The following is a 14612-nucleotide window of genomic DNA, read 5'->3' as shown; positions in this document are numbered from 1 at the left end:
TGGAAACAAGAGATCTCTCGGCTATTATATGTGAGGGACAAATATAATAATAAGTACATAAATTAGATACTAATATAAAAAAAAATGAGTTAATAGAACTAATATGAACACTAATTAACTGTTATAGTTATATAAGCCTGTTCCATTTCTTCCATTCTTTCTCAAATTTACATCTGGTCTTGTCACCCTTACTATAAGCAATAAACTTTTGCACTGTGTAGTTGTCTTTAATTATGTTTACTAGGGCATTTAGATTAAATGAGCTATTTAAACATCTGGTTTTATAAATATACTGCTTTAATATTATAGTAATTTCATTGTCTACTCTGTTACTTGGAAGATGGTTGTTAAAAATAAATCCAAATATAAAAGACATTTTGTTAAATGAAAAAGGGATGAGTAAAGCATCCATTAGTCTTTCAAAACTTTGCAGTAACACTTGCACTTCTGGACATTCCCATACAATGTGACAAATGGTTTCTCTTTCAGAGTTACATAGTATACAAAAAAGGGAGGTAACTACTCCAATTTTACACAAGAATGAGTTAGTTGTTAATATATGATGTAAAACCCTATATTGGAACCACTGAAACTTTGTATTAGAAGTTACAAGAAAAGGTATTTTAAAATATTTCTCCCAAATGTGTTTATCTATATCATCAAAATCATTGTTCCATTTTCTAGCACCTGTGGGAAGCAAGTCATATTTGATCAAAACATCATAAAACATTTTTGAACCTTTTTTGTCTCTTAAAAGAAGTTCCAAATTGATCTGTATGTAAGGATAGGATAAACATGGACTATCAATAGGTATATTATGAGATGTGATAAAATCGTTCACTGCTGATATAAGACCATGATACTGCAGAAAGTTGTGTTGACATGAAATTTCTGAATAAATTCAACTAATGAATAGAATGAACCAGTGCTGGTGTCTTTGAGTAAATCATTAATTACAAGTACATTATTCTTATAGTATGCCTTATAAAAGATTGGAATTCCTCCTACTTTAATATCAGAGTTATACCAGATTGGTACTTTTAGTATGTGTTTATGCATAGCTTTTTTTTATAGTAAATAGCATTAAAGGAAAGCCATGGTTTAAAAACATCCCTCCAAAAGTCATTTTTACATTTTTTTAAAACAAATATCAATATATTTACTTCCACATTTTGCAAGAAGGTCAGTATCTATGTAAGTTTTTAGTATATATTGCCAACTTCCAATGCTGTGAAAAAGTCTTCGAATACAAGTCAGTTTTAAAGAACTTATGACAGCTGACAGGTTAACCATCTTAAGGCCTCCTTTTACATACTCTTGGATAATTATTTCCCTCTTAATTTTGTCTGGTCCCCCGCCCAATAAATAATCCAACAGTAATGAATTAAGGTTACAAATAAATGTTTTATCTGGGTTTGGTAGTGAAATGAAAAAAGATGGTTAAATTGAGATATGAGTAGAGATTTAATAATGTTTATCTTTCCAATAGGAGATAAAAACCTTCTGTCCCATGTTTTTAGTAAAGATTTAAGCTTGATAAGTTTTTTGTCAAAGTTTAGCTTTGGTATTTCGTGGAGGTTAACACTGAAATTCTATCCCTAGCAAGGTAAATCTTTCCTTTCCCCACTGGAGATTAAGCTCTGGTACGAGACATTCATCACTGTATTTTTTGCTCCCATCCATATTACCTGAGTTTTATCTACATTCATTTTCAGCCCAGAAATTTTAGCAATACTGTTTAGCTCATTAATTGATGCCGTTAAAGAATGTTCAGAGCCGTCAAGTATCAGTGAAGTATCATCAGCATATTGTGACAACAAAATAGGACAATTTTCAATTTCTATACCCTTTATATTTCTATTATTTCTCACTTTTGATTTCGGCACATAGTATGAATAAATATGGTGCGATCAAGTCACCCTGCCTACAGCCCCTCTTTATATTAAAAAAAAGGGAAGATAGATTCCCCCCTGATTAACTGCAGAATGAACCTTATTATGCAAAGTTTTGAACCAATTAATAATACTGTTACCAAATCCAAAAAGAAGCAGAACTTTTTCAATAAATAGCCAAGACACAGAATCGAAGGCTTTCTCAAAGTCAATCATTAACAGCATACTTGGTACATTTTGTATATCATTCTCCTCAGTATAATGCATAATATCATATATTAGACGTGTATTTACCCCAATATAACGCCCCGAAATAAAACCAGTTTGATCCTCACTAATCAATTTGTCAAGAACATGTTTAATCCTATTAGCAATAGCGCCAGATGCAATTTTGTAAACAACATTCAACAATGATATTGGTCTCCAATTTTTAATAAAATGCCTAGGCTTAAATAAGCTTTTGGTATACATGTTATTATGCCCTGTCTTTGTGTTATTGACAGTTATCATGTACAGTAACCAAAATTAATAGATCTAACAATAAAATCCCCTAATTTTCCCCCAAAGCATTTAAAAAAATATATTGTAATTCCATCGTGACGATCTAATGCATCTTACCGTTTTTGATATGTTTAAGTTCACAAGTTACAAATACTACGTGGTCATGAACATCATGCCTGTAGCTAAATATACATATTATTATAAGTATAGCGTGTATGGAGCTTAGGGCTTGTAACGTCAAACGTCTCCTTTTATGTAGGCCGTGGGGATATAATGGTGACAGTTGCAGACGTTGTGTGTAAGGGTAGTGTAATTAAACTTATAACGTGATAACTACATTAAGGCACAGTATACAGATGAGGCGGTTAATGTTCTAGGGAGTACGTAATTGTCACTAAGCCCAAAGGCACTTGTGGTGTTATTGCGTTGTCAGTGACCAAGACTGTTGATTAAGACAATCCAATAACACAGACAAGTTGTAGTACACCCCTCCAGGTGGAAGCTGGTGTTCCTCTGGACTTCCAATATCCTCTACACGACCCCAGTGTATTAGACTTTGGGGCGAGACGACCGCCATTTGTTATCGGAGAATTGGTACCGGAACCATCCCATCCAGGTCTTCTTACCCGTTGCCAATATTTAAGGGTTTATTTCAGGTTCCATAAAATAAGGAAATAGCTATACTTGGATTGCAATTACTGTAATTCTTTGTGACATAAATCGGTTGAACAGACACGATTGTCTGTAAACAATCCGTACTATTGGAGCGGAGTATAGGGACATCAATTGAAGACCTTCCGCTGTCGGGCTATCATACCCCTATGCTTCCAGTAGGGCGATGGATCCGAGAACTACGGCCGCCAGACAAATGGTGGCCACTTTGTCAGAGATAATCCTTTTACTTAATGAAACCTACTATACTCAACCGACAATTTATATAGAATGTCATATTAGGCACGCAAACCGTACGCTCGGAATAACAATTATAAAGTTGATATCTACCGGCGGTTATCGAATGAATGATGGCTTGATGTTAATCCTGAAAATGATACAGAAACGACAGTGGAAATGGGCCTAAACTATATTTAACTCCTTCTGTATCAGCCAACCTGTGTAGATAACCAACCGATGTGGATGTATATGAACAATCTACATCGAATTACGTAAATTTCCAGAATCTATTTCAGGTGGTCTTCTATCATTGTTTATTGTTGTTAAGGAGATATTATATATTGTAACCACGTATATCGAAGTAAGACAAGAGACATTTTCATGAATTACAGTTATTTTAAACAATATAATTCAGAACGCATATATATGCTTTTCGAACCACTTCATTATACTATTTTTGTACCGAATTCAGTAAGATAATTACTGTATATTGTATATGGTAGTATATTCGGGGGAACTGTTTAGGGATACGATATATGAGGTACTGTGCAGGGGGCCGGTTAAAATTGATATGTAAGCCTTATTCATGAAACATTTTCTCGACAGAAATGTACCATCGATATGAACCATTTGTGGGACTACAATATTGTTTCCGGATAGAATGGTTCAAAGAATAGCGTCCACTACCCTAACACAAGTTTTTGATTATTCAAAATGAAGAAATGATACTGATATTTATCAAGGATTTTGAATGGACATGAAAATAACGATAACGTTTTTATAGGAGTTAAGACGGATCTGAATGGGAACCGAGTGATAATGGACGGTATCAATGCTAGAGTATATATCAGAATATATCAGTATATATCAGTATATATTAGACGCGAATCTGCTTGACTACAAAGCTCAGAATATTTTATCCAGAAACAATCTTCTAACGGTGCTGGCGTTTGACAGCAGAGTGTTTTAGACTTACTGCGTGGCTGATACATACTGAATGTTAGTATTTCATGAGTTTTCGTGGTGTTATTATATAACGTGTACATGACCTTGACATTGACTACAGCATGACAGACTTTGAGAAATGTAGGCTCTTATGTTAATGCCAATTATAGCATCTGTAGTCTTTTAAGGTACCATTAAATGTCTTCAATGACGGTATTGTTGGCTGATTTGAAGGCAGATAAACCATAGCATTCTGGATTATCACGTAAACACTATTGATGATAAACCACCAGCTCGTGGCAACTACCTGTTAATATCATTCCGCGCTGGCGTGATAGCCCGTTCATCTTTACTAGGGCCGGAATACCCGTGTAAGCCAGCATTTAATTTAAAACAAAGCACTTCCACTGACTTCCATCCTTAAACATGTATCAAACACAAATCCCCCAGGGATTTATGTGTTATTCCGGATGCCTCAATCTTACGGCGCATGCTCACGAATACCACTTATTCCGACACTATGGAAAGCTCTGCCGTGGAGGATCAGACAATACTTTGTAATTTACATGTAATTGTAACTAACAAGTTGTATGATTGAATTCGGAGTCGACGTGGATCCCGCTGATAGCGAGGCTGGTGTATGACGCTCAGCTACACCTCGTAACCCCGCTTCATCTGTCAATCGCCGTAAGTTTTCGCACCATCGAAGGATTCTTATCCTACAAGACAATGCTTTATCTTAAAAATCATTAAAACATTTGCATTTTTGAAACCACTCCTATTATTTCATTAGAGCTCGATCAATGAGCAAAGTGTGATTAAAGATTTCAAACGAATGCATAGCATCAGTCACAGACAAGTGTCAGTAACTGGGGATCATAGAGTACCAGCATAAACAGACGACAGACATAGAGCATGGTTAAAGATCGTACTGTCGCGGAGTAAATCACACAAACATAATGGTACACATTCGGGTTTATAGCGTGCTAAATATATCAAACTACACACTGGTATACATTAGTTTTTTCCGAAAAAGCACACAAGGCGTACATTGTCGAAAAAAGAGTATTAATATGATTAAATGCTAGTAATCGATATAAGAAAGTATTTCAGGAAGACACGTACGTGCATTTTAACCTTTAATAAATATAAAGGCAAACATGATAAGGATTTTCATTATAAAGACGTCACAAAAATGATGAGGGATCTTCACTATTTAAATGTAAAAACTCCTAAAAATGATGAGGGATTTTCAGTATAAAAACACCACAAACGTGAACAAAATCATCACTGTAATTTTTCCAAGTGCATGGAATGCATATAATGCCAGGGAATGTGTCGAGATCAGAGAGTGTATAGAACAGAAAAAAGTGTAATACGTCAAACAAGCGTTGTATTGTAATAGAGAATGCATAACGTCAAACAAGCGTTGTATTGTAATAGAGAATGCATAACGTCAAACAAGCGTTGTATTGTAATAGAGAATATATAATGTCAATCAAGCGTCGTATTGTAACAGAGAATGCATAACGTCAAACAAGCGTCGTATTGTAACAGAGAATATATAATGTCAATCAAGCGTCGTATTGTAATAAAGAATGCATAACGTCAAACAAGCGTCGCATTGTAACAAAGAATATATAACGTCAACCAGCGTCGTATTGTAATAAAGAATGCATAACGTCAAACAAGCGTCGGATTGTAACAGAGAATATATAATGTCAATCAAGCGTCGTATTGTAATAAAGAATGCAAAAGATATATATAATGTTAGTATCGCATCGTCATTGCGAAGCGTCATTGTTAGCGAAAAATAGAACTTACAACAGCGAGTATAACTGTAAAAATCGTTGTTGGAAAGTTTAATCAGGCGTATTATTTCTAAATAATGTATCATTTAATGAAGTCTGGGATGTCTGTAACAAGTATTCCGGAAAACGTATTATCAGTAGTCTAGGATACATGTTATCAGTAGTCTGGGATACGTGTTATCAGTAGTCTGGGATACGTGTTATCAGTAGTCTGGGATACGTGTTATCAGTAGTCTGGGATACGTGTTATCAGTAGTCTGGGATACCTGTTATCAGTAGTCTGGGATACCTGCTATCAGTAGTCTGGGATACGTGTTATCAGTAGTCTGGGATACCTGTTATCAGTAGTCTGAGACACGTGTTATCAGTAGTCTGGGATACCTGCTATCAGTAGTCTGGGATACGTGTTATCAGTAGTCTGGGATACCTGTTATCAGTAGTATGGGATACGTGTTATCAGTAGTCTGGGATATGTGTTATCAGTAGTCTGGGATACGTGTTATCAGTAGTCTGGAATACGTGTTATCACTAGCCTGAGACACGTGTTATCAGTAGTCTGGGATACGTGTTATCAGTAGTCTGGGATACGTGTTATCAGTAGTCTGGGATACGTGTTATCAGTAGTCTGAGACACGTGTTATCAGTAGTCTGAAACACGTGTTATCAGTAGTCTGGGATACGTGTTATCAGCAGTCTGGGATACGTGTTATCAGTAGACTGGGATACGTGTTATCAGTAGTCTGGGATACGTGTTATCAGTAGTCTGGGATAAGTGTTATCAGTAGTCTGGGATACCTGCTATCAGTAATCTGGGATACGTGTTATCAGTAGTCTGGGATACGTGTTATCAGTAGTCTGGGATACCTGTTATCAGTAGTCTGGGATACGTGTTATCAGTAGTCTGAGACACGTGTTATCAGTAGTCTGGGATACCTGTTACATGTAGTCTGGAATACCTGAAATCAGTAGTCTGAGACACGTGTAATCAGTAGTCTGGAATACCTGTAATCAGTAGTCTGGGATACCTGTTATCAGAAGTCTGGGATACCTGTTATCAGTAGTCTGGAATACCTGAAATCAGTAGTCTGGGATACGTGTTATCAGTAGTCTGGGATAAGTGTTATCAGTAGTATGGGGTACGTGTTATCAGTAGTCTGGGATACGTGTTATTAGTAGTCTGGGATACATGTTATCAGTAGTCTGGGATACGTGTTATCAGTAGTCTGGGACACGTGTTATTAGTAGTCTGGGATACCTGTTACATGTAGTCTGGGATACGTGTTATCAGTAGTCTGGAATACCTGTTACATGTAGTCCTGGATACCTGTTATCAGTAGTCTGGGATACGTGTTATCAGTAGTCTGGAATACCTGTTACATGTAGTCCTGGATACCTGTTACAGGTAGTCCGAGATACCTGATTCATGAAGCCCGGAATACCTGTTTAAAGGAGCCCGATTAGTGTTTGCAAAGAGGTTTCATATTTTAGCTTAACAGTAGTATAGTTATGGAATTAACACACAGTATATTTTCTACAAGTATAATGTATTTTGATGAGAACTATTCAACAAAACAACAAAAAATAACTAAAATTTCGTTCATACCGATATGTTCAAACTTCAAAATGGCAAGCAATTCTGGACGAGGTCAGACATCGGCGCTCCTAGCACCAGCGGAAAACTGTCAAAATCTGTATTTAATTTTAATATGTGAAGCAGATTAATTAGATGTCTTCGTATTCAGTTTATATAGCCATTTTGATTCTATAGCCATCAACGCCTACACCAGAGCCTTACATGGAATATAACTCGCTTGAACATTTTCTACATGCTGTTTTTATCCTGTTGACGAGCATGTAAAATGATATACATTACATGTAATGGGAATTGGAGAAGACCTTTAGTATGATTAAGGCACGTGTACGCATTGAAATACTCTCACATACAGACTGCAACATGTCGACTGGTGAGGATTAGTAAACATTTGTTAAAGTTGTTGTAGGCGGATTACGACTTTCGCCATCAGCTGTTTTATGGACCTGACATAAAAACATGACCAGTAATAATTGTATTGTCGAGCAGTTGTAAGACGTGACAAATAGTAGAAACGTTATAAGATTATAGAGCAGAAGATGTATGTGAACGGTTGTTATTGGAGAGTTCCTTGTGAGGATTCTAATTCTAAATCCCTGGCCAAAGGAGAAAACCCCTGATGGATGGCACAGGTGTGGGAAATGGGGCAAAATGACGTTACGGAACGCACACAGATGAAAGGCTAGACTCATCGTAATATGTGTTGGTTTATCATTTTAGAAAAAGTAGCGGTGCCAAAGATTACCCAACGTCTGTGATAAAAGGCGCTATCTATACACTATTTATTCCGACTAGTCATGCATCAGTTCACATTGTTTATATAAACGCAGAGGAGGAAATTATATGTAAATAAAGAAATAAAATGTTTGTTTTTATTAGCTATTGGTCCATATTAACACGCCGTGATGATGGTTGCAGATGTCGTCAATGATGTTACTTTTTACGTGAGCGTGCATAAAACATTATCATTACACAAGGTATGACCTTCAGTCTGATAACCACCATCAGATAGAGCTTACTACTTATAACCTAACCATCAGACTCGGGCTAGTTAGGTAAATCATACAGTTTGATAACCACCATCAGATAGAGCTCGCTACTTATAACCTAACCATCAGACTCGGGCTAGTAAGGTAAATCCTAGAGTCTGATAACCACCATCAGATAGAGCTTACTACTTATAACCTTACCATCAGACTCGGGCTAGTTAGGTAAATCCTAGAGTCTGATAATCACCATCAGATAGAGCTCGCTACTTGTAACCTAACCATCAGACTCGGGCTAGTTAGGTAAATCCTAGAGTCTGATAACCACCATCAGATAGAGCTTACTACTTATAACCTTACCATCAGACTCGGGCTAGTTAGGTAAATCCTAGAGTCTGATAACCACCATCAGATAGAGCTCGCTACTTGTAACCTAACCATCAGACTCGGGCTAGTTAGGTAAATCCTAGAGTCTGATAATCACCATCAGATAGAGCTCGCTACTTATAACCTAGCCATCAGACTCGGGCTATTTAGGTAAATCATACAGTTTGATAACCAAGATCATTTAGAACTTGCTAGCTATAACCTGAAGTCTGCTAACCACCATCAGACTGGGGTTGGTTAGTGTATAATCTATAGTCTAAAACCACCATCAGTTAGAGCTAGCTAGCTATACCCTGGAGTCTGCTAACCACCATCAGACTGGGGTTGGTTAGGGTATAATCTATAGTCTGCTAACCACCATCAGACTGGGGTTGGTTAGGGTATAATCTATAGTCTAATAACCACCATCAGTTAGAACTTGCTAGCTATAACCTGGAGTCTGCTAACCACCATCAGACTAGGGTTGGTTAGGGTATAATCTATAGTCTGCTAACCACCATCAGACTGGGGTTGGTTAGGGTATAACCTAGAGTCTGCTAACCACCACCAGACTGGGGTTGGTTAGGGTATAATCTATGGTCTGCTAACCACCATCAGTTAGAGCTAGCTAGCTATAACCTAGAGTCTGCTAACCACCATCAGACTAGGGTTGGTTAGGGTATAATCTATAGTCTGCTAACCACCATCAGTTAGAACTTGCTAGCTATAACCTGGAGTCTGCTAACCACCATCAGACTAGGGTTGGTTAGGGTATAATCTATAGTCTAATAACCACCATCAGTTAGAACTTGCTAGCTATAACCTGGAGTCTGCTAACCACCATCAGACTAGGGTTGGTTAGGGTATAATCTATAGTCTAATAACCACCATCAGACTGGGGTTGGTTAGGGTATAATCTATAGTATAATAACCACCATCAGACTAGGGTTGGTTAGGGTATAATCTATAGTATAATAACCACCATCAGACTAGGGTTGGTTAGTTATAAGCTACAGTCTCATAGATATAACTAGCGGTCTGACAAACAACATGAGATTGTGCTGATCATACAGGATAATTAAAGGGTTTCTGTTGAATTAAAATCAGATTGAATTCAGGGACATGGCAGAATCCATCACATTTCAATATTAACGTGAACGATACAGTGAAAAAGATGACTATATTCCACCTCCTCATCTAGATGTTTACATTATTTCCCACCTATTTTGATATCATGACGAAATTCTTCAAAAATAATGGCAATGTTCACAGAATTGAAACAAAAAATATATAAATAATAATTTTAAAAAACCCCCAAAAAAACAGAAGTCAATGAAACAAAAAATCAAAAAAAAAAATGTAATTATGTATTTATCTATTATTTGTGTGTGGTCATATAAGCAAGAGAAAACAGCCGTATGGTCCAGTTTTATATCAATGTTCATCAGATACTGTATCTATTATCAAATAACTATATTCTTGTTTGTGGTTTTTACATATGGTATCTAAAGAGAAATCATTTTATTTTGACTTATTTTAAGGAAAAGCGTTAGGTTCTCCGGGAAGTATCAGCGCAATACAGTGTAGCTAAAATGGGAGTCTACGGATTTTAATATGAATAGAAAGAGCGCTATAGATTGGTCAATATAAAAGCGATGATAAAAGAATGCTTAAAATTCCTTCAATTATGCCGAATTTTTTTTTATTTCCGTTATTTGTTCGAATTGGTTTTTCTGGTATTTAAATGGACAAAATGTGTATTGATAATGACCATTAGAATGGATGCTTGGTGAAGCCTGCGGCGTCCTGTAGACCACGGTGGGAGCTTGTTTTGTGTCTTGGTATTAAAGCTGTAACTATAGGATGCCTTGATCACGGAGGTCAGAATAGGCTGCCACTTGTCCATCTCACCATCTGTCTACAGTTACTTTATAAACAAGAACGAATTGTGTATTGTTGCTGTTTCAGATTTCCAAGATACCACAGTTCCCATGGTCAATATTCAGTTCAGAGTCAGACGCACTGATATATCATCTTCCTATTTCCTAGGTGTTTGTTGACCAGACTGTCCAAGGATGATCCAACGTGATCGGAGTCAAAATTTGCTGCAGGAAATGAGGTTGTGACAGGATACCGGTAGTAGAATGACCGCCGATATAAAGGCCTGTCATTCCACAACACAAGCATCTCGGAAGTCTTGTGTCCAGACATATCAGACATACCAGACATACGCGGTTCAAGGCTGAAAATGCCAGTCGCTAAAAATGTTAAATCCTATTGTGTCATTTCATCAATTATAAGCTGATTGAAGTTTTGTCGTTGTTTTTGATGTATACTAAATACATGAAAGTAATATAAAATGTTCTATGGGTTCCCAGTGCATGTGAGATTTATGAAAAGAGTGAAAGGATTTTCCACCTTAACGAGCGTATGATGTTTTTTTTTTAAATATTAGGAAACAAAACAGCGTATCAAATGATGATAATAAAATGTAACATCCTAGAAAATGTTTGTGTTAACCTTGATGTTCTTCTTTTACTCCACGTGCATGGTGCTTCTAGTTTCAATATCAAAATGTCATTATCACGGACAAGTTAAATGGAGACATCTCACAATGTGATGTATTAGATCTTATACATATGCAGCATCGGTCCGGCACGCCCGACTCCGGGAAATAGCCCAATACATTGTTTAGATACCAAACTTGCGGATTCGAATGTTCAAGATAGTTTTATTGTTACTGGGTGTTCTAATCGAGTGATGTCCGGTCACTGTACACAACACAAAACACGAAACTATATAACCGAAACATCTGTAGGGGTGGTAGTACAATTAGTGAACATACATTCATGATGTCAAATTACACTTTATAAATATTCACCAGAAGAGTTAACAAAAGTGTGTCAAACATAATCGTGTTAAAGACAATACAGTGGCGTAGGAAGTCGTCAAAAAGTGGGGGGGGCAAAATTTTTTTTAACCTTAAATTTTACGCACTAAACAAATCGTATGCCATCTCCGCAAAATTAGGCAATAATTATCATTTCAACATCCCATGATAATTTAGATAATTTTTGTAGTACAAAATAAGTTATTTACGCAAATCATGAATCACCAGGCACAGCCAGGATTTTTGAAAGGGCGGGTGGTGCAGTAATTTAGTAATAATGCGAGCGCCGTAGGCGCGAGCCGATTTTTTTTCCTTTTTTTTTTTTTTTTTTTACGAGGGGTCTGAGGGGCCGCCCAGCGGGTCCAGGGCAGCGCCCTGATAGGAGGTTCAAGGGGGTCTAAGCCCTCCGCGAAAAATGAATATAGCACATTTCCAATAATTCGGGATCAGGCGCAGATCCAGGAGTTTTCGAATTTTCGATTTTTTTTCCCTTTTTGCGAGAGGTCTGGGGGCCGCCCAGCGGGTCCCAGGGTGGCGAGGGTCCCCTGTGGATCTGCAATCGAAAGGGGGGGGGGGGGGGGGCAGTAATTTAGTGATAAAGCGAGCGCCGTAGGCGCGAGCCGAATATTTTTTTGTATTTCCTCGTACCTGTCGGTAATTAGTATCACTCTATTCACGTTAAAACCGCGCATTTTTATTCATGTTGTGTTTCTGTCTTGTTCTCATTATGAACTCAATTAACTTCACAAATTATCATCAACTTATTGAATCTATGTGATGAAGTTAAGCAAAATTTCGTATTAAGATATAAATATTGACTTACCAGGCTATTGCAGACGACCGACACACAGGTCTGAGGATTGATATACTAGTATAAAGGTCGGAATGTTCCGGATGTACAAGATACAGTTTTTATCGTTGCCTTCAAGAAAACATTATCGGTTCGAAAATATACAGATATTTATCGAAATGAATATATAAATTCGTGTTTTTTCCCCTTTTTTAGATTTTGGATGTCAAAAAGTGGGGGGGGCAAAAAGATATGTTTGCCCCCCCACTGAAAAAAGTGGGGGGGCAATTGCCCCCCCTGCCCCCCCGCTTCCTACGCCACTGCAATATGAGTCAAATTATAATATGTTTCATTAGATTCGGTTATTCAAAATGCGATCCCAAGAGTTACATTCGATTTAAAATTTGACACGGAAAACAATTTCAAAATGAAGTCTATTTTTTCAAATTGTTAATATTTTACATGGAAATGGTTTCAGCTGATGATGTTTTAAAAAGCAAGTGATAAACATTTAATTTCATCACTATTTTAATGGAGAACTAAACAGGAACGCTTTATAAAAGCAAACTCTATGACCTCCTAGTGATGAAACTTGCACAACCGTTTACAGCAGCTCTTGTTGTCGATGTGGTTTGTCTTTGTTGCGACATATTTCAATTTCACCTGATGAAGGAATAGTGCTAACGAAAATACCGATGGCTTCAAACGGGAGCGAACACACTCGAGGAGTGTCAGCAATTATACTATGGAACAACCGTCCTGAAAAGTCCAGTATGAAATTAAATATGAGTTTTATGTGCAATTTAAAAGTTCATGTTGTGATACATTTTACAGAAATGATGTAATTTTACAAAATTTGATATTTTTTTTTCAATATAACATATTGTAATGCTCATTTAAAAGTGTTCTCCACAGCATTAATGTACTGCACAGATACAGTTGTACCATAGAAACGAGTTAGAAATTATAGCATTAGTCATCGAGATCAAGTGTTTAAGATAGATATACCATTTATTGCAATATATTCATTAGTGAGCTAATAGATAGATATAAGATAAATGTGTAAATATGTTACACAAATGTAGTAAGACAACCACCTCATTCATTAAACAGCCCCGCAAGGCATGGGAGTTACATACTAATAATAGCTATAAGAAACATGTTATTTGCATAGTTAACTTGACCATATTTACTTAGTATATGTTAACATGGAGATTCGTGTAGTAGGGTGTAATGTTGTTTAATTTAACCTGATCACAGAAGTCAATTAGAACGATTGTTAAGCTAGTTGCTGACAAATCTCATGTTTCCAAATCCTCCATGAATCGCAACTGCTTCAAACACTATTAATTAGGAATTAGGATAAAAACGGCACAATAATTTAACAAACAGTTACCCCAACCAGCTCAGTGAACATGTGCACTATAACATATAAAAGGGCATAAATGCCATAGAAATACAGGAATCAAAGAGTTGTCATTGAAATTCTGTACACAGCCGGATGCTTTGGGCAGACAGTCTTTTTTCCATACTTCTGACGTTGTTGTAATCAATAATTAAGTAGAAATAAAAACAGCTACATGTATATTCTGTATCCCCGCCAAAATTCAAAAATCGGGCAAAAATGCCTTTAAAATGTTTAGCTCCTTCATTTATACACATACAGACTTGATATTTGGCACAACAATAGCATGTACAACTGGCTACAAAAAAGTGACTTTTCATTGACCTTGACCTTCATTTAAGGTCAACTAATCCCAAAAAAAAAATTTGAAAAAAAACAATTCTTTTGATTCAGGTTCTTTGTCCGCGGGTTTTTTTTCGTTGAACAATAAGTCCATCTTGTAGTTTATGGTCGGGACCAACTTTTCTCGTTAACATGTTATCAGAAAATATGTCAAGGTCAAGGTTCCAGAACGAGGTCAAAATGCGTTAATATTTTAATCATT

Source organism: Pecten maximus, chromosome 1 (assembly GCF_902652985.1).
Source record: "Pecten maximus chromosome 1, xPecMax1.1, whole genome shotgun sequence".
Taxonomy (NCBI): Eukaryota; Metazoa; Mollusca; class Bivalvia; order Pectinida; family Pectinidae; genus Pecten; species Pecten maximus.
This window is presented reverse-complemented; position numbering follows the sequence as displayed.